The sequence below is a fragment of the Polypterus senegalus genome, chromosome 12 (assembly GCF_016835505.1).
Source record: "Polypterus senegalus isolate Bchr_013 chromosome 12, ASM1683550v1, whole genome shotgun sequence".
Classification (NCBI taxonomy): domain Eukaryota; kingdom Metazoa; phylum Chordata; class Cladistia; order Polypteriformes; family Polypteridae; genus Polypterus; species Polypterus senegalus.
Window position 1 is genome coordinate 56,770,936 of NC_053165.1, and position 20,332 is coordinate 56,791,267.

The following is a 20,332-nucleotide window of genomic DNA, read 5'->3' on the forward strand; positions in this document are numbered from 1 at the left end:
AGATTTTTTTGAATTGATTAAATGCAATTATTTATATCCATTTATACACTAATAATGGCAATTATTAAATAATAATAATTATTATTAAATAATTCCTCCCATATAAATAATATTTCTCAGCCTGCCTTCTTCCATCCCTGAAACATTTCTAGACTTCGTCCTGTTCTTACACATCACAGTACTGAAGTATTGGTTAATGCCCTAATCACTTCACGTATAGATTACTTTAACGCTATTCTATCTGGCATCCCACAAAAACGTATCCATCGCTTACAACTTCTTCAAAATTCTGCTTCCAGGATAATAACCTGCTGTTCTAAATCTACTGAACATATTACACCTACTCTCTCTCAACTTCACTGGCTCCCTGTTCATTACCGAATACAATAGAAAATACTGCTCTTAACATTTAAAGCTCTCCACAACCTCACTGATCTCCTACAGACTTACACTCCCGCTCACTCACTCAGATCCTCATATGTAGCTCTACTTTCTGTACCGCACATCAGACTCAGTGCTATGGGAGCTCGAGCGTCTCTCATAGTGCTCCTCAACTCTGGAACTCTCTTCCCTCTCATATACTCTATGTCAGCTCAATTCAATAACACATTTTAAAACTGACTTCAAAACTTATCTCTTCAAACTGGCATACCAATTGTGAATTTTGCACTGTTACAGCCAGTTATCTTTGTTTGTTTGCTAATTATTGCTTTTTGATTTACCATTCTCTTGTTTTAATTTTACTAATGTTGTTTAATTTTATTGTAAGGTGACATTAAGTGCTAAGAAAGACACCTATTAAATAACATATATTATTATTATTATTATTATTATTATTATTATTATTATTATTATTATTATTATTATTATTATTATTGAGACGAAAACTTGACCAATGTCTGAAAGTCAAAATAGTAAGACTGCAACTGGCAGTCTGGTCTTTCTTCTAACAGTGAAATTATTCAATCAATGACAAAAATAAACAATTTTATTGTATACAAATTGGCTTAATAATTTCTGAAAACATTTCACTCATTCCTCTCTCAATCACTCCCTCTCACACACACACGCACACACACACACAATGTGTTACTTAAATATGTACAGGATAGGATGTAAAATCCTTGAAACAGAACTGTCTTACATAGCTTTTCCATGTGTTGCCACTCTGTAATTTGAGAGTATTCAGTTTGGCAATATGGTGCAGCCTTAGTTTTTGGAAGACAGACACAACTAAAGACATGAGCATAAAATGATGGTTGTCAATTTCAAACTGTGTTTCCTCAATGTGCTCCTTGAGAAAAAAACATATCATCTGAACCAATCTTAGCCCGAACAAACTGATTTTTCAAAGATACACTGACAGTTTTCCCTAATGTCGACTGTCAAATAACATGCTCAGCTACTTTGACCACCTTGATTGGACCCTCAGAAGGAATCATCAAACCTCCTTTGTTTGATAATGTGAGCAAGTGGTAACTTTGATCATATGATGCCGGTAGAGCATCTGTTACCAAACTAGCACAGCACACATCACAGGACAGCTTTCTCAAAATCCCATCTAAGGGCTACCTCCCACTGCTTCCTGAGGTGGATTTCTTTGGAAAACCTTCAAAGTTTGAGAAATGTTAACAGCTAAGAACAAAGTACATAGTGACTAAATACGTTTAGCCAAAACGTTGTTTGGAGGCTCACTTGAGCACATAAATGCATAGCTTTGCTATCTTAGCCTGGCGTCGCTAAAGTTAAGATTATAAAATGGCCAAATATAACCAAAACAACTGTTCAGCCTTACCTATGAAATGTAATCCCCGGGAGCAAACAACAGTTTGTACAATCCCAAGAAGCACATGCATGAGGCATCTTTATCGATTAGATAGATAGATAGATAGATAGATAGATAGATAGATAGATAGATAGATAGATAGATAGATAGATAGATAGATAGATACTTTATTAATCCCAAGGGGAAATTCACATTACTTCACTCCATAGCAGTGCCACTTGCAATATGGCAGCGACATTGATGTGCGATGCTGCTTTTTATGCGGCATCTAGTAATTCTATGTCTATGGTCCAGAGTGCATCCTATAACTGAGGCTGCCCTTTTAATTTGCCTGTTGATTCGGTGTGCCTCTTTTGAAGTGATGTTACCAACACACCTCAGCACAGAAAATCACACTGGGTATCACAGAGTTATAGAAGATGTGAAGGATGCCACTTCCCTTATTAAAGGAACACAATCTCCCAGGACAAAGGAGCCCATTCTGCCCTTTCTTACATAGTTCCAGTCCAACCTGTCATTAATGTGAACACCTACACCTTTGAGGCAACAGTGTTAACTATTGCTCAACCATGATGCACTTCAATGTTCCTGTAATTTTTAATTGTTTCAAACATTTTAGTTTTGCAGATTCATGTTTTTTATAACTATTTTTAGCTATAAAAGAAAACTCATATACTAGTTAATGTAGCAGACTGTACAATGTCACAGGGTTGACTGAAGAGGCTATATCTGTAATTTCCCCTAAGGGGCTGATGAGGCTCTGTTTATGTTTAATGGGAGCCACAGTCCCTACTTAATTGGCCGTTCTGCTTACATAGCATATTCCAATGTGCACTCACACAGCGGCACACTTTCAGCTTTTGGCTCAGAACTCTTTGCTTTAGTGTTCTGTTTATCCCATCTTGGATGTGACATTCAAGAAAGCTGCATTCTGAAGCAGTATCAAGTATCTTACCATTATGGGATCATTAGCAAAGACGAGGGAATGTGGGGAGTCGGTGCAACACTGCATAACAGGTGAAGTTTTCTACTAGCCAGTCACCATTTGAGTGCAAAGGACTATAATATACTGTCAACCTGGGTGGCAGTTGGCAGATCATATATATTTCTTAAGAGTGGTGTTGACACACCTATGGAGAGTCACATTCCTTTGTTACGCCTTTTTGTGACAAGCCTTTGAAAAACACAGCTGTACTATTTACTGATGCAAATTATGGAGCAGAGAGAGGCAGGATCTGCAGACACCCGCGTTGCTCTGAAGCCAAACCTGGTACAATAACATGGTCATAACACAGATTCAAACGTGTACACAATTATTGTTGCCTGTTGTTTTATTATAAGCAATGTAACAATCAAATTTGCTTGTGAAGGATCCAGGGTAATCTCTCAATTCATTCACCTTGTTATTAAATCATCAGCACTTTGTTTTATGGTTACCTTGCTTCCTTCCTTTGGTGACTTTCAGAAAAAATAAATATAATTAACTCATGAGAATCATAAGCAGAACAGTTCCCACTTGCTGATGGCACAACAATGTATTTGTCGTTTCCTTAGTTTAGTTTTACTTTGCATATCCCACTTGGCTAGAGCCAATGTTCTTCCAGTTATAGGGCTCTTCTCTCAGTATGCTTGAAGTTGTTCAATCCCAGCCCTTTCCCTGGTGAATGTCAGTAAATGTCACAAGCTTGACCCAAGGATGTCAGGAAAGGGACCCTGTAAAATGTGTGAGCACTTAAAAAATACAAGACCTTCTAGCAACCAGGTGCTTCATGCACTGTTCTCACCTAAACTGCATAGAGCAAAATGCAGCTGGATATTATCATTTCCTATCCTTCTTTGATTGTAGAAGGTACAAAAAATCCTTATTGGTGATTATGAGACTGGAGGTACAGTATGCTGTCAGCTGCACCAGAGCCACACATATTGCAGGCAGTGGCATAGTAATAGATGCTTGTGGTCTATACTATCTGGTGTTGCACTTTCTGTGAACTTGTGGGTCGTTCTGTGGTAATGGATTCAGACAGCCAGATGAGCTGTGCTCATTTAGATTTGGCTTGTACAGAGCATTGTGGTCACAGAGTTAAGACAGCAGGTAGGACATTAAACTGAGTCTGTAAGAGAAAATATACGTCACAGACTCAGATTGTTGGTCATTTTAAGATTATATCCTGACTTTGGGAATATCTGTGGTCACAAATTTAGACAGAAGCTTGCTTGCACTTTTCATACTGCAGTCTAGATTGAAGAAAGTGCTTTGTGTATGAGAAAAGTGTCTTCTTTGAAATCAAATTGCTCAGATAGGCTGTCCTTAAAGATTGCGCTACCCCAATATTATCATGATATTGACTAATGAACAGCGTATATTGCAAGGTTCAAATGGTTAAAATGTTCTCTCTGATTTGGTATATGATCTGAAGAGGATGAACCACAAAATTTGGAAATTAATTTTTGTGATGTGACATTTAAATAGGGGATCCAACAAATTATTTAAGGCCTGCAATTACGTGAAACCAGAAAACTTTGGTGTGCAGAATCAGTGTGTTCACATGCATCTTCTAAGTTAATATGGCATTACAGTTTGTCACTCTGGTAGCATTAGATTTAAGGTAATATATGAGTTGTATGCAATTCTACCCTTGTTGCACATGGTAGAATAAAACACCACAGTGTTATTTTTTTGAATTACAGTTAAAACACCTTGACCCCTTTCTTAATACTGTAATTAGTAATCCAAAAAAAGAAAAAAGAAAAAACTCCCACACCAGGGACCTCATTTGGAGAGCTTGTGTACACATGAAAATAGGCTTGGAAAGTGTGTACGCAACTTCCCACACAAACATATGAATTTATAAAAGAAAACTTTACGGAGAATCATGTATTATTTATGGCAGATTTGACCTTTTTCAGGGAAACTTGGAAATGACAACACACTTGATCAAGCAGGGAAATGCAGCTAATCCAGCTAAAAGACGACTCTATCAGTCAATGAAGTTCTGCTGCATTGTCTTTACAAATGTTTGAGGTTGATTGGCATGCCCCATTTATGGATGTTTCAGGGTGGCATTTGAAACATGTTCATGTACGCATATTTACAAAGTGACTGTCATTTACAAAGGGTAGATTGCATAGAAATGTGCGTACTGCAGGTTTTATAAATGTGATTTTTTTTTTGTGTACACATTTCACTGTTTTTTTTTTTAGTGTTCACATATTTAACTTAAAGTTTTATAAATGAGGCTGCAGATCCTAATAAAGTTATTTGGTGGCCCTTCATAACTTATCTCTTCAAAATGAATGTTAGGCTTAAAGATGATTCATATGAAATCAAATAGTAATTTTCCATCTTTATACATGAAACTGACATCTTCAAAAGTGAAAATTAATATACAAATTTTTAGAGAAAACATGAATGCTAAAATATTTTCATTCTGCATACAGTATTTATACAGATGTTATAATACAGCATCATTTTGAGTCTATGGCAATATAACAATTCTACGCAAACATTCTTGCACAAAGAATAATAAGCAGCTAAGAAATTACATAAATACAAATATGTAGTTTTTTAACTTTTTATAACCAATGATTGTGGTACTTTTTTTTTTTACTGTAAAAATATACTGCCAATTTAATGTATTTGAAAGTGTGTTGCTGTGCATCCATATTCACTTGGTTCTGAATAGAAACAATGAACTCTTAACGCTTGTAATTCACCTCTTTTAGTATATGGCAGCTAATCTTTGCACACTTAAGTAAGCAAAGCCATAGAACATACCTGTAAGGTTCAGACTCAAAACCTTTTAATCATATTTCATATTTCTCAAAGGGGAACTTTGAAATTTGCCCCAAACTTAACTGGTAGCCAATACTGTAAGATAAGAAAATGAATTATTCAATCACAGCTGTTGATTCTAGTAGCAATCATTGCAGTTTCATTGTGAATTAATATCAGGTTGGAGGCTGAGTAGTCTGAGCAGGGTTAACTTTGTAATTTGGCAGGCAGACTATACTGTATGTGTAATTGGTCATTTGACAATGAACACGGACTTTGCAGAACTAAAATCTCTGCAAATGTTACCAGCTAAAAACACCACTGATTTAAATACCATATTCACTAAGAGAAATTGCATTTTCAGTCTCAAACAGAAAAGAATACATACAAACCTAATTATCTTTTCAAAATCCTCAACAGCATCCTTACCAAACAGAATTGTTTCTGTTAAGCAGTGAATTATGTGCTTAAAGATGCATGGTGGGTTCAAAGCTAAAGTACAATCTGGAACAAACTCCAGAGTCATGAATTTTACATAGAAAAACCCGTCCACTTCTTAAAACTATCTGGGTGAAATATAGCTTAATAAGCTTAAACATAAAAATAAACTTAATTGCATGAACTGTTCACTCTCATGTGTAATATTAGTTACCTTGTCTCATTTCAACTTGCTTCTTCCCTCACTTATCTTTTCTCTTCATGTAATTGGTTGTACAAAGAATACTTAAGCAGTGCCTCCATGTGTCATCTTATGTGAAATACACACACAAAAAAAAATGTATGTAGTGCTCTCAATTGCATATCTCATGGAGCTATCCACTTTTCATACAGAAAACGACCTGGATCTAGCCCTGGTTTAATTGGTCAACATTTGGGCAAACGAATCTTTGGAATATTTGTTTTTCATTCTGAAGATTGTTTTTTACTTCAAGATGATGCTACATAAATGGTAGTCTAACATTGTCTCATGCCTGCACACAAAGGGCTTGCTGAATAAAAACAAGCATAAAGCTGTACATGCCTCCCAGACTGTTCAAACAAGTCTCACCTGAAATTTTGATTTCCAAAAACACCTCTAGTGTGTGCGCACACACACCTCCTTCAACAACAGTAAGGCTGACACTAAGTTTTGCCTTGTTCGGCCTGCCTTGATAACATCAGGCCCTCAATGTGCTCTTCAGAAAAATGTAAATAGATCCCTTTCTGTGACAATACCGACACCAAAGTTCATGCTGGTATTTGGGATGATCTCAAGCCTCAAGGGGGAAATAGGAAACACTGCTGAGTTCAGCTGTCAGTCAATAATCAAGAGAAAATAGTTTCACACTAATTTGTAATGTTTCTGCTGTACTTTGGAATAAAGCCTAGGGAACATTGCTTAACCACTAGGGACCTGATAAAGTTAGGCATAATGCAATTTGGCTTCTAAATGAAAGCAAGATATCAAATTGAAAGATGCGGAACTGGAAGGAGTATGTCATTTTATGTTTGCACAGTGGAACATGATAAATTAGTTCTTGATCATTGTTTTGCACAGCACATTAACTTTATGTCAAAATCTTGTTTCTTGTAGTCTCATGGCTGGTTTCTGGACCAAGTAACACCTGGGTGTCCTCATTTTAGTCCCTTCTGACAGTGGGGGCATTATTTCTGGCCAGGCACATGTTAACAGTAAGCTGGTTCTTTAGGCTTTGCATCACTTTGCACCACTTGTTGCTGGCACCTAAGGTGTGAAGCATAGGCAGATGAGCTTAGATAGTGACTGAGGTGCAGACAGAATTGCCAAAAAGTAGAGCAATATGTTGTTTTTTTATCTTACTATCTTCTAAGGTCACCAAGCACTGAAAATGGATCCCATGTCTACTTCAGACAAAAAAGGGTGTAATTATAGTCCATGTTGTTTAAGTAATGGGAGTGGGGTGAAGTCAGAGGTGGTGGGGGTGAAGCCCAGAGCTATTTTTTCTGCACTGTACTTTTTTATGAGTTCACTTTGTTGCTGTAGCAACCTAGTTACAGATGACAGTTGCCTGTCTCGGTGAAGTCACCTTGCTGCCACCCTCTACAACTCTGGATTACCCTAGTGCTTGAGATTATATCTACATTTTACTTTCACAAAGTAACTCAAGATGGTAGTTCTTTGAAAGTATGGAACATTGCCCTTCTTAATCTTGAGTGTCAATATATTTTGCATAGTCTAAGATGGTTATATAGCCAAAGCTAAATATGGCACACAAGTTTTTGCCTGTTTTGTTTTTTTATCTGTTTTCTGTGTCTCCAAGGTTTGTTTTGTTTTGAACATGAGAGCCGAAAGTTTGCAACAAAGTGCTTACTGTAATAGGTGCTTCATACTGACATTATCTCCTAAAAGTCTATTAGTTTACAATTTTATTAATTAGTTAGTTACCTATAAGGTATATGTTAATAATTAAATTTCACATGCATTGCAAAACCTGGCATTCCATCCACAGGTTAGCTCTTGCTATGTGTCTAACACTGCCAGACACTGTGCAATCTCACCACCCTTTATTGAAAGAGATAGGTTTATAATATGGAATGATGAACGTATATTAAAAAATGACTTCTTTTATGTACTCCTGCCTACTCCATTATGCACTGAGCTATATTACATCTAAGAGGTGAATATCTGTACTTTAGTTGACTTAAAAGTTCTCTGAATGGGGCCTCCCAGACTAGCGAAGATTGTGTCTTCCTAACCATGTGACTCGGGGTTGCCCAAAGCAACTCATGTGGAACAGCCTCAATAATTTTTGGAGATGTCATATGCTCTGGAACGGACTGTAGCATTTCTCTAGAAGTAATCCATGTATTTTCCCTCCCAAAAACTCATTAAATTTACAATTAGCTTAAGAAACCAGTGAATGAGAAAGAGGTAGAGAGGTAGAGAAGTAGAGAGATAGAAGGTGAATGGCAAACATACTTAGTAGTTGGTCCAATGCGGATTTCAGATGGTCAAGAGGGGATGTCAACAATTAAACAGACAAACCCAACCTAAACAAACAAAACAAACAAAAGAAGCCCAGCAGGGCAGCAAAAATGGGTTTTGCTTTTTTTTTTATTCAGAAGTAAATTTTGTTGCACTATTTATGTGTGCTTAAATTAAGCAGAGAAATGTAGTTGTGTAAAAAACTAGACTATTCTTTATTGGAGATTTTGTGATTTTTTACTAAATTGGTAGGCTCGATAAACATCCAACTAAATTCAATAATCAACAATGTTGTTTCCTTTCCATGAGCCCAAAGCACACATTTGACTAATTCTGATTACCCTGATCCATAATGACAATCAGTTTTTCAAGACTTCAGTCCAAATTTTAAGTTGATTGTAAAGTATTTCTCATTTACTTACATTGGGACAGCCAATCTAACCTGCATATTTGTAAGGTGATACAAAAAAGCAAAGTACCACCTGGCACTAAACAAACGGGAAAACACTTAGTAAACTTTCGATAGTTTGGAACAGGATTTGAGTGTTTGGAGAGTGTGATGGTTGTCCAAAAAAACCAACAATATAAGTTTGCCATTAAACCTTTATCCATGTGCTATAGCTTTCTGAATTTCTGTACTGGAAGCAAATACAGTGTATCTTACATCAACTGTTTATTGAACAATTTGAACTGTACTGCAATTTGTTTGTGTTTATGAAGTTTTTAGCTTTTATATTTGATATTCTAAACCTTTTTTTTATTCTAGCCACTTTATGATAGTCTGAAATAAATTATATCTTTTGAGGAATCTTGAGTGGAGGTCATTGGAACCTGATCATTTTCTAGTAATTCAATTGGTTTCAGGATGTCTGGATCACTTTCTGAATAGCTTAATAATTGCTAAAATAGGGTAAGGACTTTTAAATTAGCCATTGAGCTTTCTGATTATCAGACCTGGTTTTTACATTCCTTCTCTTTTGTAATTAAGTCACCAGGTGGCACAGTGGTAAGTGAGCTGCTTAACAGTCTCAGGGGTATGGGCTCAAACCCCAGACTGGACACTGTTTGGGTAGTCTGCACATTCTTCCTATGTCTACATTTACTGTATTTACCCCTGAGTATTCAGGTTTCCCTACTTTATACTGATGGAAGATCATAAATTGGTTTCCATGTAAGTGAGAGTGGTTGTGTGGATGTGTGTAGACTGTGATGTATTTGTGTCTCATTCAGGTTGGATTAATGCCTTGACTGTGATGTTGCCAGGCCCATACAGCATTGACATGGATTAAATATGTTTGATAATATTTGAATGGAGTTTTTGGAATATAGACACCATCTTCATTGAGCCTGAACTGAGTTATGTGAGTTCAATAGTAAATGGATGAATACTTTTTAAAAATGTATCACATACTTTCATTCAGGTTGCAAAACCCTGTAAAATACTGCTTTTTGCATACAACATTTTATGCACATACAGTACATAGGCAAATATGGGTTGTAGATAATAAGTGTGGTGAGTTAGTTTCAGCTCTAACAGTTTTGAAGAGTGCTAATTGAGAGGTGCCCGCTGTTGTTGAATGTGACACTCATAAATTTTTGCTTCTGTTTTAACCACAGATTTTATGCTTTACAGAAGAATAATAATTGCTTTGAAATTTGGTGAACAGGCAAGGTTCCATTTATAAGATTGCTACTAAGATGAGAATGTGATGACTTTCTTTCCACATACCGAAGACTGTGTGTAGTGATGACTGTCTGCACAGGCAGCTTGTTGTGCCCAGAAATGGTTGATGTTGACTTGCTTCTTTAAATTTCTACCTACTCCGTGGCTCTTTTTCCTTCCAAATATGTTTCTACCAGCATGATGCAAAAGCTCTTTGCCTACCTGCTGCTGCCATCTATAGGCTTTAGTAATATATGCATGCTTTGAAACTTATTTATTTCTGATGGTTGAAGTTTATTACAGGTCTGTCTTAAAAGGCTAACACTCTCATAAATAGGGAAAAAAACACAAATTGATTGCATACTGTATTTCCATTAGCAATCTTTCAAAGACAGACAAGACATGAAACCTAAAGTTTACAAGTCATGTAGAGACATATGGTTTGCTCCTTCCATCCATTCAGCCATTCATTTGCTGAATGCATTTTTCTTTGCAGGGTTGTGGGGAGCAGAAGCCTACCTAAGCAAGATTGGGCATATATCAGACCTAAAATATACAGTCTCAGTATTTAAAGTATAAATTTGGAAAATTAAATGTTCAGACTTAAGGAGAACATACCAGATCCACACAGACAGTGTTGGGGCTGGGAGGTAAACGTAGCTCCTTGAGACTATAAGGCAGCAAAACAACTAACTTTTATTTTATACATTATAGCAAATTTCTGTAGTAACTACCATCCCATTTTGCAAGTATAATTGCATCCATCCATCCATCCATCCATTTTCTAACCCGCTGAATCCAAATACAGGGTCACGGGGGTCTGCTGGAGCCAATCCGAGCCAACACAGGAACCAATCCAGGGCAGGGTGCCAACCCACCGCAGGACACACACAAACATACCCACACTAGGGCCACCTAACCTGCATGTCTTTGTCACCAAAGTGACAATATTTACTTAGATTTGTTACAGTTGGAAATCCATCCATCCATCCATCCATCCATCCATGGGGGTCTGCTGGAGCCAATCCCAGCCAACACAGGGCACAAGGCAGGAACCAATCCTGGGCAAGGTGCCAACCCACCGCAGGACACACACAAACACACACTAGGGCCAATTTAGAATCGTCAATCCACCTAACCTAACCGGAGCGCCCAGAGGAAACCCACGCAGACACGGGGAGAACATACAAGCTCCACGCAGGGAGGACCCGGGAAGCGAACCCGGGTCTCCTAACTGCGAGGCAGCAGCGCTACCACCACGCCACCGTGCCGCCCTCAGTTGGAAATCATGAAGGTTAATTCTTTGCTCAAGGCCACATAGCTGCTGTAGAGCAGGAATTGAACCATCAGCCTCCTGGTTTTGAGTTCTTTTCCTTATCCAGTTTTCTGCTGGACAAATATGTAAAATTTCAAAAGAAACTTTTCTACTATACAACAAAACACACACACACACAGACACACACACCCTCTTACACATATATAATTCTTTTCTCTGTGATTTGGCTGGTTTGGATTTCTTAGTTTTTTTCCTCATATACTGGTTATTTTTACAAAGATAAATTGTATTATGTAGTTTTGAATGAGTGGATGAATTTCTTCCTCAACAATCCTGTTTTCCAGCCCAAAATATTATGAAAGTCAGTATGATTACACAAGGGCTGCTTATTTCATTTATTAAAATGATAGTTTGTTGAGCTTGTTGATTAATGTAACATATTTTTGATACAGCATATATTTAAAAGTGGATACAACTGATTATTATTTTTTTTTAATTTTAGAGAAAAAGTTGCATATTGAATATCCTTGTACCATACAATGACAATAAAGGAATTCAATTCAATTCAATAGAAGAGAGTGTGTATTTATAGATGATGATGACTGGCTTCTAAGTTAATTTAGATTTCCAAGAGCTATCCTGTTAGAGCTGTGTGCTGTTAGAGTACTAGGGTGTATACTTGATATAATTTTTCTGATGAAATACATTCAAGTTTGTATATTACATTCTATAGATAAATTGTTAACTTAATTTAAATAATGTATACTGTTCATAATTAAATATGTCGGGGTACAGTGGCACAGCGGTAGCGATGAGCTGGCGCTCTGTCCAAGGATTGATCCTGCCTTGCGTGCCTATGCTTGCTGGGACTGTTGCAACTTTGGATGGATGGATGGAATAATTAAATGTATATAATGTAGATTCTTCAATTTTCCTTAAATTTTTTGAAGAATTAGTGTTTTAAGCTTACAGCTGATTTTACATATTTATTACAGACGCTTATAGTGTGATGATTGGTTACATGGAGAAAGGAACAGGAAGGACAGGAACTGGGATTGGTATGCTTGACAGGCACAGTAATACTGCAATAAATGATTCCATCCAGGGTCCCACGCGTCACAACAAGTATCTTGTGGGAGGCAAGGACAATCACTGGATGGGGCGCCAGCTCATCACTACGGCTGCACCACCATGCCCCTACATGTTTAATGCATGCTTTAATGTATTTCATCATGAAAATGATATCATGTATACATCTTAGTATTCTACCATGTTCAGAGAGCTTTAATGTTATGAATGTAATGTTTTCTATGTGGCAATCACTGCCTGCACGCTCCTGTCGACATAAGAGAATGCCCATTTAAGAAGCACAGAGCGATTAACGACTGGGTCGGGGAGCACTTAGAATATGAAACATTAGCCATGCTACTTTAATTACGATGGGATTTGAGAAACTCTAGTAAATTAAACATCAATTTTAAGATGAAGTTTACAACGTTCTACTTTAGTGACAAAATACACTAAAGGATTAAAGTCAACATTTTGATTTTAATCTGGACTTAGACCTTTATTTCCTTCACTGTGTCCATTTTTTTCTCTTCTCTGTTGCACTAATACGCATCTGAATGGAACTCAGACACTAACCTTTTCACATCAACTTTGACATCTAACCAGTTCTTTTTTATACGTGCTTTCATCATTGTCTTTTAACTAAACACTGAGTATTTATATTGATTTGCATGTTCAAATATGCAAAATTCTGGGAGGAGTCAGGGTGGGGCAGTAGGCATGTGCATGTGTATTAAAATTCATGATGGTTGTGTGTTCATGGAACTTTGCTTAAAATCAGTTTTATTGATCTGAATTTTTTTTTGAGCACACACAGTTCTATTTTTGCCTGTACGCCATGTTTTAGTGTGAATTCTATGCACGGCATTATACGTGAGGCCCCTGGATCTTAAATCATTTAGCAAAAATGAGCAATCAGTTTCATAATTGCTGTTCCTAAGGAAGTTGAAAATATTAATAAAGGTGTATGTGTTGACGTAAGCTAACAAAACACCCCAGTGCAACATCATAATCAGGTGAAAAATATAGGTTGTTCAATTTTCTTTTTTCCCATATGGCAGTTTATACTTATGTTTGTTTTTGCCCTACTAAAATTCAGAAAAAAATTATACACCAAAACCTTGGTAAAACATAATGTGTTTTTATGTGTTTAACTAACTTCTTTGAAGAAATGTGATAGTGTTCTTATTTTAAGTTTTAAAAAGTTCACAGTCAAGCTTATTGCTGTCTATGTGGATATTTGATGAGATTTAGGTCCACTTCTGACATCATCAATTCTCATTTAAATTCCTCAAAGGGTTTTAAACATTATTGCTGATGCAGTGATAAATGTCTAAACACAACACCTTAAAATGGTAAGTACAAGCCTTGCTTTTGCCTGTTGGAACTTTCTGAAGGATTTGTAAGAAGTTCATGGTACAGTTTTGGAATAGATCTTTCTTTCCGGAAATTTTCATGCCTGTGGGGATCCTCAAATCCTAATCATTCCGGAATGATAGAAGTTTGAATCCATTTTACTTAATAAAACTATCCATCCATCCATCCATCCATTTCCTAACCCACTGAATCCGAATAGGGTCACGGGGGTCTGCTGGAGCCAATCCCAGCCAACACAGGGCACAAGGCAGGAACCAATCCTGGGCAGGGTGCCAACCAACCGCAGGACACACACAAACACACACCAAGCACACACTAGGGCCAATGTAGAATCGCCAATCCACCTAACCTGCATGTCTTTGGATTGTGGGAGGAAACCGGAGCGCCCGGAGGAAACCCACGCAGACATGGGGAGAACATGCAAACTCCACGCAGGGAGGACCCGGGAAGTGAACCCGGGTCTCCTAACTGCGAGGCAGCAGCGCTACCACTGCACCACCATGTCGCCCCTTAATAAAACTAATGGTCAAAAATATCTGGTAAAACACTTTCATCTGTTTTTTGCACTAACATCTTCGTGATCTGTAACAAGTTTTGCTTGTATTTCTTATGTCTTATACCCTAAGCACGTTATTATCTGAAGTAACTGTCTTCAGTTTAAGCTTTGTCCTGGTGCATCTTTAATGGGCCAAAGAAGTCTTTCTTATACATTTCTCAAAGAGACAGGCACCTAGAAATCCTAGGCATTCCAGACTTGAGCTCCTCTTAAATTTTGTTTCTAGCACGTCTCTAGTGGGTCTTACTAAATAATTATTGCATCTTTCTAAAACTAATGTATCAAACACTGTGGGGATCTCATCACTTTCCTTAAACAAAATATTGGGTAAAATATACCTGCAGGCTCCTATCTCTGACTTTTATTCATGTTAAAGAATACATGTGATCTAGAAATACTATAGCTATTATCTGCTCATTTGCAAACTGTTTGTCTGGTGAGATAACTTTTATGAAGATTTTAATAAAGTCAAAAAAGTTTGTGGTCACAAACAAAAAATCAAACATTTGTTTGAAGTCCAATCATCTAAGTAGACATATAGGTACACAAGGCCCCCAGGACAGGGGTGGGGGTACTGTAATCCTTTTCTTAACTTAGGTTCTGAGGTTTTAAAAAAAAACACGCCTATTCTGAGGCTATTTAAAAAAATGAGAGATTATATTGATTCATCCAGGGATTTCATGTAATCTTCTTTGGCAGAAGAAATCAGTGCCTCTTTTAAAGAACATTTCACAGTGTGGTGTTCTTGATGTTTAGTAAGTCACATAGGGCCACAGACACGAGCATATCAGATATCATTAAAGTCAGTATATGTATGTCTTCATATGTTCGTTTTGCAAAGAACTGGAAAGTAGGAGGCCTCAATATAGCCTCCCTTAAATGCCCTCCCAGGGCAACAGGATCCCAGAAATGGGAGCCATGAAAGTTACAGGCTTCATGAAGCAAGCACAAGCTGAACACCGTGCAGCTGAGTGCTGACTGAATGCCTCTGTCTTTCTACATACCAGCATAAAGTGTGGCCAGTGACACTGCAGTATGGGGCGGCAAACTTTCAATTTGCCTTCCCCTGAGCATCCCAGGAGGGGCTGCTGACTGAGTCACTGTACATTTGCACTGACCCGCAGCCTTTGCACCAGGGCTGCCTTTGTCAAAGTGAAAACAGCTTAGCTTGTAAAAGAAAACAAACTGCAGAAAAATAAACTGTTCACTTGAGGAAAAAAATACTTGCATTGACTAGAAAATGGATTTCTCCAAGGATAGCCATAGAATAACTCAGTTTTCTGTCAAGCAGCGTAACAGACAGCCAAGCTGACAAAGTGTGATTTGTGAGAACTTGAAAAGGGACAACACTACAGGATGTTCTGTATTGAAAGATGGGAGAATTATTTTCACTATAAGGTCTTGTAAAGATGTCCAGGCAAATGTCTTGGCGGAGTTTAGCTTGCTTGTCTTGTAAATTGAATTCTTAATTGACTTTATATCTAAAGAAATTTCACTGTAGTCCAGTTGCCCAAGTCCTCCTTCATTACTGCCAGCCATAAATAATGTGTTTGAACATGCTAGTTCAGCCTAGTTTTCCAAATGTTTGTTCACATTAGGTAGTTTTTCCAGTATTTCCATTGGGTATTGCATTTGACTGTTTCATTCAAAAATAATCTTTTATCCTTTAAATATATCAAGATCTCCAAAATGTTGTGCACTGTTAAAGTGTTGAGTGCAGAAGGGCAAAACAGTTTCTCTTTGTTTATGTATTTATTTATCCGAGGGGTTGCAGTAAGAAACTATTGTATCTCAGTCAGCACACAATTTCAGACTTGAAAGCAAGACCATTTGCAGCCTAGTTTATATTTTTGACTTTCTACTTTTCTACAACAACTCAATCCAGATTTTTTTTTTGCAATTTATATGAACTTAAAGCAAATATTCTTTAATCCTAACCTAAAAGCCCATTTTTAACAATGTTCTGCCCTTCAGATTTATGTATTGTATTAAAGTTCAAAACACAGCATTCCAAAACTGGCCACTGAGATTATGATACTCATTTAACAATGAAGCTTAAAACTTCACATTACAACACTTCACAGTTGTATGCTATTGTTTGGGCTAAATGTTTAATGTGAGTATGTCAAAACTGACCAGTAAGGTTGTGCTACTTATTTAATAGTCATGCACTACATGAAAAAAGCCTAATAGTGCCAACCTGTATAGTCTTTGCCCAGAGGGGAGTGGGCAGTCTAATGGTCTGGAATCCCTACAGATTTTATTTTTTTTCTCCAGCCATCTGGAGTTTTTTTGTTTTTTCTGTCCACCCTGGCCATTGTTAATTAATGCTGACTAATTTTATTTTCTTATTATGTCTTTTATTTTTCTATTCTTCATTATGTAAAGCACTTTGAGCTACTGTTTGTATGACAATGTGCTATATAAATAAATGTTGTTGTTGTCTTTTGCAAGACTGGCGTGTTACATAATGTTGCCTAAGGCAAGCTACAGATTTGCTGCCCATTATCACCCTATCCACCCCCATATATATAGATATATTTAAAAGGCATTATGATGTGGTTAGTTCTCATGCAATATGTATTGCTGTACAGACTTAGCAGTAGGATGCATTCTTTAAAAAATTGAAACAATGAACAAGTTTAGCTTTAAAACAATAAAAAAAAACAAAATGACCATTACAAAGAACGTAAATGAATTACTTAAAAATGAAAACAGAACTGGGGTACCAGATAGTTATTCTTGTTTAATTTCCAGATTGAATAAACTTTGGGGTAAAAAAAAAAAAAGAGTTGAAGTTCTCCCACCACATGTGATGTATAAGTGGCTGCTTATTCTCACTGATACCCGTATTCTCTGAGCTCCTCGTCAGAACTGACGACTTGTCTGTAGGACAGGAGGTTCTTTAGGAGGTTGAATGTGGAAAAGGCAGGTTGACTGGTGGAAATGATATTAGTGTCATGACCCTGATAAGTATATAGTTTAGAAACGTTACTTTTCTCACATTGGTTCTTTCAGTTTCTGAACATCAGCAATTTGATCAAAGAAGGTCCAGCTCTGCAGAAAAAAAGTTAAGAATTTAAGACCTGACAGTCCTTTCCTCTGGCATGAAAGGGCCATCCAGATAAATGGAATATTTCTATAAGCAGAAGATTCCTGCACTTACAGATGACTGAGAAAGTGAACCTTAAACCTGACAGTCCTAATATAATACAAATATCCATTTATGCACTTTACCCAATTGTAAATTAAGTTCTTTTTTTAATATTTAGCAATCTTTCTATGAAACTGCTTTTAGCAAGTAAGATTTCAAAAAAGTATACATGAATAAATCCATCTGAGAGTACGTTAGGGGTGAAAGAAATTGGACTGTTTTGTACAAAATTGCACACTGTAAGTTTAATTTTAAAGTTCTTGTAGTAGTAAGTAAAACAAAACAGTCAACTACAATGTATTTGTACTGCTAACTGTGGTATATGAATGATTTTGTATATGTACATAACAGCCAAAACAATAACCTTTATACTGTTATTAATTATAACTGTAATTATTGCTATGAAATATAATCTGTTGGTGGCAGACACTGCCGTCCCCTGCTCACTGAGGTATTGCAGAGTAAATCAGAGGACAAGTTCAGTCTTGACCACTGACTGTAATTATTTCCTTTGCAGAAATATTAAAACGGTTTTGTGCTGTGGCGGCAAAGCAGTTTTAATGGTATTTACTCTAGAAAGGTGCAATATAAAATAAAACTTGCTTTCCCAAATGATTGGCATGACCTCAGTCCTCAAGCATTGTCATACTGCAGTCAGGAGTATGATCAATATGCCATTCTTAAGGGGTGTCATTTTAAAGGCTCTCACAAAGACACTGTATCTTCCTGTGTTCTTTCTCTAGCACCTAACTCCAATCTGCATATGGCTCCAAGCACTAAACTCTGCCCTGGCTTCGCCCATATGTCCATAAATAAAAGGGGCTTCCAGCCACTAACATGAGCCTGATCTTGACAGGGTCTATGGAGAAAGAGTGAGACTGAGGATGCATTTTTCCACAACTTCACACAGAGAATCTGCCTAGGATAAGCAGACAATTCACTTACATGGCTTAACATTTCTAAAAGGAAAATAAACTTGGTACAAGCTGGTACACAGAATCTTTAACTTTATTTTGTGCACACAATCTGAAATTAAAAAGAAAAGCCTTCTAATCAGGTTTAAATGGGTACAGATTAATGGAAAAAAGAAAAAAGAAAATCTCTGGCACAATGTGAATATTTCTTTCTAATTTTTTGCACACATTTCCTGCAAACTGTGCTTTTGCTTAACTCTATTGCATATGTTTGTACTCTTATGGTCTTTTTCATTATATAAATGGAGTAGCTTGGAAACTTCACACTCCCTCTGAGCAGCAATTTCTGGCAGTGGGACAGCAAAAACAGTTTTGTAATGAATATTTTCTGGCAGTTAACATTGTTGCCATCACCCTACCATTGGGCTTTGCTGCTTTTTTGTTAAGCATCCTTAATAGGAAACAGGTGTGGATTGTTTGCAACAGAACTGTTAAATAAATGGTTATAAACCTTGAGTGGCATCTAGAGTTGACAAAACAGAATTGGAAATTTTATAAATGAAGTTTAATTTTTGCTTTAAAAACATTCTACATTTGATCAGTGATATATATCTGTGTCCCATTCAGAGTTAATTCCTGCTTTTCATTCTGTGCTGTTAGGATAGAGATATTGATAGCTTCTGATCCTGAATTGGAGAAGAAGGAATTGAAATAAAGTGCTCTTAACTTGTCGATGGCATTCATTTATTTAATAGAAAACCTTTTTATCAAAAGTCAAATCCTACCTAATGTTCATTTTAAAATGAATTTTGCACTTAATTTCTTCTTGCATTGTGCCAAGAAAGAGTTCATCTCCCAAATGACTCCAGCTAAGGCAAAATGACTAAGTAAAAAAAAAATAATGAATTATTTAAAAGAGGCTAAAATTACAAGAATGAAATTAATACTCATTTAATTTAAAAAAGTCCCTTTTAATTAATGATATTCCTATTTTAACCATGTAGGGACTGTGATGCCACTAGGACTGGCTCAGAAGTGGTAAAAAGCAGGACAAATGGAGGTAGGATGACACCATAATGGCTAAGGTTATGATTGTAAACCGCAAAATCACAGTTTAAATCACTAGCACTACCTCACATTGCAGCCATGAACTATGTTTGAAAATGATTGTGTTGTCCCTGTAAATAATTTGGGGATTTATTCAAAGAAAAGTCTTCTTCTTCTTCTTTCGGCTGCTCCCGTTAGAGGTTGCCACAACAGATCATCCAGAATTGTTGTCGGCATATTGATTTGGAAAAATTTTACACTGGATGCCCTTCCTGACGTAACCCTCCCCATTTATCCAGGCTTGGGACCGGCACGAAGAAACACACTGGTTTGTGCATCCCCTGTGGCTGGGTTCAAATGAATAAAATAATGCATTGCTTAAACGTTCTGAAAACATGTGCATTTTCTACACCTGTATTATCTGTTTCATGTAATCTTAAAAGAATTGCTAGGTTGGAATCCTCACTTGGAAAAGTCGCTAATATTATAAATATTATAATAATACTTCTGCGGTGGGCTGGCACCCTGCCTGGGGTTTGTTTCCTGCCTTGCACCCTGTGTTGTCTGGGACTGGCTCCAGCAGACCTCCGTGACCCTGTAGCTGGATATAGCGGGTTGTATAATGGATGGATAATAATACTTTCATTAAAATGCCAGTTTAATTAGTTTCAGGATTTGGTGGGGGGTTGGATCTTATACCCTGCAACATCAGGCACAGGGAACAAATCAGCCACAAGTGGGGTACAAATCAATCACATTACTTTAATAGTCCATC